The 7,201-nt window shown below is 36.9% G+C and overlaps 1 non-coding gene across 1 annotated transcript; it reads right to left on the bottom strand.

Moving 5' to 3' along the window:
- Positions 1–6,190: 6,190 nt before the first annotated feature.
- On the bottom strand, positions 6,191–6,409 carry LOC113285081. The gene has a single exon (XR_003328584.1). It is a non-coding gene; the product is annotated as a small nucleolar RNA U3 (small nucleolar RNA).
- Between the last annotated feature and the right edge of the window lie 792 nt (positions 6,410–7,201).

Here is a 7,201-nt window from a genome sequence, read left to right as displayed (position 1 = left end):
AATTTCTTCAAAGTCCCTAATATGAAAGTAAGGGTTTTCATCATCTTTTCTTAAGAATATAGGTACCATCTTAAGAATACCAGGATTCAACTCATAAGTATCCGTAGAGGCTGGCAATTTAATGCACGATAGTCGGTTGGTCCTAGTTGGGTACATGTACTCCTTCAAAGTTGTCATTGTTGGCACAGTAAAAATCCTAGGGGTGAATTCCTCACTAACACTTATTCTCAAAACTGAAGTTTCCAAAAACAGGGCTCTCAAAAGAAGAGTCTTCGAGATCCCCGTTTACAAAAGAAGAACTTCTCGGCTCGTCACTAATCAAACGGCCAAAAGTATCTTTTTTCCAAGCACGCTCTCTAATGGACTCGAGCAATTTTTGCATACACTAAAAAATAAAAATAAAAAACCTAAGGAAGGGAGGTTCTAAGCAAACACACGGCAGGATGACTCCACCAAAGCAAACCTAAAGATTTCTAGCAAACAAAAAGCATGATGGCTCCACTTAGATTGTTTCTAAGCCAGTTTCTATTCTTTCGAAATGGAATTCGTTACAATTTGAGAAAACCTCTCTGGAATCCATCTGAGTTAAAGTAAGCTAAATAGAGACGAGGGAAGATCAGTGGATCTTTGATACCCAAGGCCTCACCGGCATTACAAAGAGGTGCATTCAACTTACAGAAACCATCATGAACTTCGAAGTATGCTTAAAATAGTAACCAATATTTTTCGAACGACTTTCCTATTAAGCTCATTACTCTATCAGTCTCGTTCTAGTTCGTATTTTAAGATGGGTTCGTGTTTGGTATCGTTTTCCTAAGGCGGGAAAGAAGAGAACGCTGATGAAATCCGAACCCTTATCTTTTATGGCCAGGCCTTTCCCTTTACTAGGAAATTAAAGTAGTCGTATTCAGTTCCTCTCATATATGCAAATGAAGGAATACAGTAACCCGCCGACAGGGGATTCACGGGTGTTTCAATAAAAGGTACCTCCCGTACCAGACGGACGAAGAACCGTTGTAGTCGACTCGGGCCATGACTCCTATGTCATGTATGAACCCGAGGGGACGAGGAGATATCGTAATCTCCGTCCTTCTCTGCAAACATTTTATATTTAAAACTACCCTTCCGTAGGGTTTAAAAAAAATGTCCTAAAGTTTAAAGTCCAAAGTCCAAAGTCCAAAAAAGAAAGTGCAAAAGAAAAAGAAAATTACAAGAATATAAGATATCCTAATACAATCTAAAAAAAATAAAATAAACTCTTTCTTTTTTTCTTTTCTTTCTCTCTTTTCGCTTTGTCTGCGACTCCAAGTCTTTAAGTATTGACCAAAAGCTTTGGAAAAAATTTCTTTTGCTCCAAATTCCAAAATATGTAATGCAAAGACAAAACCCCAAAAACGTAAAGAAGAACAAATAAAATAAAAACAAAAACCTAAAAAATAAATATAAAAACTCTATCCTAAAGACAAGTCTGCGTCGGCGGCGCCAAAAATTTGATGGTATTTTTACAGTTTTGTAGTAATACAATTCGTTCAAGACTTGTGAAAGCAGATTTTTAGACTTAATTTTAAAACTAAAATATGGCAAACTCAAAATAAAAAGTGATGTGAATATTATGGAGAAACTGGGGCTAGGATTCCACCATTGGACGATATTAGTGATTTAATAAAACAATAATTATGCAACTCAGCATTCAATTTGATTCTAATAGTGTTGCCTAGACATATAGATTTTCAAAAGAATAATTGTTAATCACAAGCATAGAACATCAAAGCACTAAAGCAAGCATGTTCTATTAAGAGAAAATACAGCTAACTAATCAAAATCATAAAAACGATTTTTTAGTTCAATGCAAAAATCATAATAGAATTGCTATAATTAAATTAAAAATATCACTTTTACCGAAACAACAGCTTCCTCCATTTCCCCAAGGATTGGGTTTAGCTCCTCATCATCGAAACACACTCAAAAGTTGATTTCATTGCTCAAAAGGTGTTCACAAATAATGAAGTGGGAAAAATAATGATTAATTCGGGTTTGTAACACTTATGTTTGTTACAACTCCACTGTTACAAAGAACGACAAATATATAATGTTGATGTCACTGTAGCTCTACGACCCTCCAATATTTGTCGTTGTCGCTTTAGCATGAACGACAGGTCTGTGGCGTCTTATGTTCTTCATGTTCTTCACAGCAGCAACAAAAAAATATTCTATGCAACTCGATCAATCTCCTCTATTGTTGCTCTAAACTCTCCCAAACTCTCCGTATCCCCCTGGAGACTTCCCAAGCACCATATATATACTCTCAGGACAAAGAATAATAGCTCATAACTCTGTGATATTTCCCATAACTCGACAGTGAAGAAATATATTCTCGCGAATATTTTCTTCCCTATTTTACCTCTTGACATTGTTTTCTCGTGACATAAGACTCCCACCATGTTAAGTCATCATGCAGAAGTGGTATAACACGGATCAGGCACACGAAAACCTCTCGATCACACACTCAGAACTCGGAATGGGGTTACCAAATCCCGAGACACTCTGTTTACTTCCATGCGATAATCTAGTCAATATTAACTGAAAACATCAACCACACCATGCATGTTAAGACCAGTCAAGTCATCCCAACAATTCTCATACATTGAGTCTCCTTAAATCTTGTCCAAAATGCCAACCCTAATTATGCCACCGTGAATATCCAGTTTCCTGCCAAAAGCTGATTTTTTAAATGGAGAAGAAGGTGTGCTCCTATCCAAACACTGGCGCCTTTAACAGTAGGGATGCCTGGGGTTGCCCTTATCCAAAATGATGGTGCCTTTAGCACTCTTTCTGGGATGTTTCCAACGCATTTCTAGGGCGCCTTTAACACTCCTCCTGGGTGCCTTTAGTACTGTTTCCGGCAGGTCCAAGAACAACTTTTCGAGCAACTTTTTCCATATGAGTTTATTTCTCCAAAAGCACCCTAAGAGCAACTGCAGTGGTGCGAGTATAACCAAAGACCAAAGAGGAAAAAAAAGATCAAATTTTGGGTTTAATCCGGTGTGTGACCCTACGGTGGAAAAACTAAATTTGGTCAGACGGACATTATACCAACGCCTGGTGTGGGGCGTAAAATATACCAACGCCTGGTGTGGGGCGGGGAGTATACGTTCGCCCGGTGTAGGAAACAAAAAAGAAAAAAGGTGGGGCGGAGGTATTATGCCCGCCCCATGCATTTGAAGTTTGTAAAGAGTGGGGCGGAGGTATTAAGCCCGCCCCACACACAAAAAAAAAAGACGGGCGTGCATTATACGTTCGCCTGGTGTGGGGCAAGGACTATACGTCCGTCTGGGATGGGACTTGGACTATACGTCCGCCTGGTTATGGGGCGTGGACTATATAAACGCCCGACTATATTTGGATTTGATCTTGGTCGCCGACCAAATTTGGTCTGGAATTTAGTCTTTGATCAAATTTTGATCGATGGTCCGTCCCACTGCGCCTATCCACTGGACACTATATTTGGGTTTAGTCGTCCATTGTGGACGCTCTAAGCACACATAAAAACACCAAATCAGCACAAAATCGAGCACCAATGATATAGAAAATTGAGGACAACTTAGACACAAAAATGTGTCTATCAGGTACCCAAGTACACATACCGGTATGCGTACTTGCGTAAGGTATAGGTCCGAGAATTTCCGCTGGAGTTGGGAAGTGATTAAGGTATGCGTACCCGTTCGCATACTGACGAACCCAAACTCAGTCCGGTCACTAAGGTATGCGTACACTTTTGCATACCTAAGTAAATCATGTTCTAAAATCAGCTTGTTTATGAATTAATACATTTATATAATAAGGAACACAATCTTTGAAAACCGTGACTATAGTGTTCATGAATTGATTCAAATGAGACCGATTTTTCTTTAATTGTGTTCTGGTATACTTCTATGAGAACGTAGCAATTGAAAAACTCTATAACTAGTTTCATTTGAGTCATTTGCACTAGTTGCGGTTAAGATGAATAAGCTTGATATGAAAGTGTTCATATAGCTAACTTTGGTTAACTACCTTTGAGCCAACCTAGTTTACACGTTTAGGTACAGTTACTTAAACCTAAATGAAGGTACATTTCATTCGTGTATAACAAGCTAAGTTCGATCTAACAGTTGAAAGATATTAGCTTGAGTTAAATCAGGTTTTCATCTAACGGTGAATATTGAATGGTTGGTTACCAAGGTAACTTAGATTACCCTGATTTGAAAACTATATAATGGAGAACTCTAGAAACTGGGAAACCTAATCCCCACACCTCATGTTTGATACTAGTTGCATAAGATAGAGTCGATTCTCCTTTAACCTTAAGTTATTCACGAAACTCTGTAGGTTAACGACTTGAAGACTTCATTGGGATTGTGAAGTCAGACCTAACTATTTTCTCTGTATTGCGTTTTCTGATCTTTCCCTATTCTATCGTGATTGAGTACTATCTTCTCCAATATTTGCTCGAGAGTGATCTCCGATAGGCAAGATAAAAAGTAGTCATAAACATTTTCGTCTCATCGTTTGTGATTCCACAATATCTTGTTTCGCTTCCATACAATTAATATTATTGTGAGGTGATTGATAAAACTAGGATGTTCTTCAGAAATATAAGCTCCGTTTATCAATTGGATCATGTGCACCTTGATTTATCAAAAGACGGAACACAAAACTCTTGGATATTTCTGTGGGAGATATATTTATTCATTCTATATACTTTGTTGTGTGAGACATATTTGTTTATCAAGTCTTCGGCTTTAGTTCGTAGCAACTCTTAGTTGTGGGTGAGATCATCCAAGGGAATCAAGTGTGTTATCCTGCTATGATCAGAGACGTAAGGAGCGCAACTGTACCTTGAATCAGTGTGAGATTTATTAGGATTCAACTACAATCCAGTCCGAAGTTCATTGGTAGTAGGCTAGTGTCTGTAACGGCTTAATATAGCATGGTGTTCAAATCTGGACTAGGTCCCGGGGTTTTTCTACATTTGCGGTTTCTTCGTTAATAAAACTCCTGGTGTCTGTGTTATTTCTTTTCCGTATTATATTTTGTTATATAATTGAAATATCACAGGTTGTGCGTTGAATTGATCAATTGGGAAATCCAACCTTTAGTTGTTGATTGAAATTGATTGATCCTTGAACGTTGGTCTTTGGTACCATTCAAGTTATTTCTCTTATATTCAATCGGGCTCGCAAATTCCTATTTGCTGATTGCGGATTGAATTGAGAGATAGAGATATAAAACTAGTTGATATACTTTTCTCTAGATTGAGTCTGAATGTCTAGTTGATTCTATTGAAAGTATATTAGAGTTTGTCTATTCAGATTGCCAAACGAAATATTGGGTGTGGTTGAATTGAGAGATAGAGATATAAAACTATTTGATATACTTTTCTCTAGATTGAGTATGAATGTCTATTTGATTCTCTTGAAAGTATATTAGAGTTTGTCTATTCAGATTGCCAAACGGAATCATGATCTTTGCGTCTTAGAGTGATGATCACCCCTACATAGGTTAGGACCGATGTGCCTATTGGAGAACATAACATCATGATCTTTGTTTTTCTCAAATGTCGGAGCAGCGTCGACAGATAGCTTAATAGTGGAAGTGTCCATTGCCACGACGGTGGTTTCCACATCAGATACCTAAGGATGTTATTCAAGTCATGATGAGTCCAAAATTTCAAACTCCGGACGAATTGGGTCCATCTACATAAGATAAAATAAAGGACATTATGCTGGTACCATTTTCCCGTGACCAAATTTCTCTATAGATGCGTGGGTAACACGGATGTCATAGTCCAATTTCTAATCATGACCCAATCCAAAAAAAACTAATTAACCAAACTTCTTTATGATTTTAACAGGGACAAATTTTCTTTATCATTTAAAACTTACAAACAATCTAATGATAAGGTTGAGAAAATAGTCAACTGAAAGCAGGCTCATTAAAAAAAACACGAATCATTTACATGCGCTTAATTATTAGTATTTAGTTTGCAATTCGCTTGCATGTTTTAATAGCAAATTATTTGCATGACAAATATTATTGAAAAAAGAAACACTTATTTTTAAGCAAAAACTACGACATGCGTTAGCGATATTAAATAGTTGTACCAAATACAAAAGTTAAGATAATTTTTTTTTTTTTTTTTTTTTTTTTGAGTCTGTTAGACAATCACACGACCACCACAACATGTTAAGGGGCCAAGCTGAGAACGATCATCTACAGCGCCAGGGACTACATCATAGGCCTGCGCGCCATTAATCACGCACTGTTCATGCGGTCATGGTTCATCAAACATACGGGGTTCCTGTCTCCTTGGAACTCAAGGATACAAAGGTACGAGCCCATAGAACAGATAATGTTCAAGTAAGTTCGTATTAAAGATAATTATTTAATTAGTGGACTAGGAACTTTTGCATGGTTATGAGGATTTTGGTGGGAGCTAGAGCCATGGTTAATCAATTTTTATCTCTCTAAGCTTGAGCACGAGAAAGACATGTACATGCACTACGAAACCTCTAAATAGTAGTCAGGCGAATATTACTATGACACTTTTATGTTTTTAGAATATAATCAATTTTTAAATTATATAATACCCAAACCATTTTTGATTTTTTTTTTGAAGTAAAAAAGTAATTTTCTTAAATGGTATCCAAACAATCCAGTAACTAAATCTAATGTTACGTGGAATGATTACTTAGATATATTACCACACCTTCAAGGATTAGACCCATTTATTACATATAATGTCAGTAGAATCTTTCTGCCTCCCAAGGAGTGGAAACTGCCATTCTAGCTCTTTTTAGGGATACCTTCCGCAATCGTCAAGTAAGTTATGGCTAACCGATATGGATCATCATCATTTAGTTATTGCGTTTGTTTTTCTCGTTGTTGATCACGTGTATAGATTAATTGCGGGATTGGTTTTAGATTTGGATAGCAAGCACCACTCATGTCAAGAATTATTTTTTCTTTGAGTCACATATAAGAAGGATATATTAAGAAAAAATACAGTTTTGATAATTTTTTACTCACTTTTCTAATTTACCCTTAACGTATACCTTATAATAAAATTAATGATGGGAAAAATATTGTTTGGTCCTTTTTTAGGTGGTCCCATGTCTGTTTGGTACTTTGAAAAAACGTTTTTACTGTTTGGTCCATAACT

The sequence above is a fragment of the Papaver somniferum genome, chromosome 5, assembly GCF_003573695.1.
Source record: "Papaver somniferum cultivar HN1 chromosome 5, ASM357369v1, whole genome shotgun sequence".
In the NCBI taxonomy this organism is placed as follows: Eukaryota; Viridiplantae; Streptophyta; class Magnoliopsida; order Ranunculales; family Papaveraceae; genus Papaver; species Papaver somniferum.
This window is presented reverse-complemented; position numbering and strand designations above follow the sequence as displayed.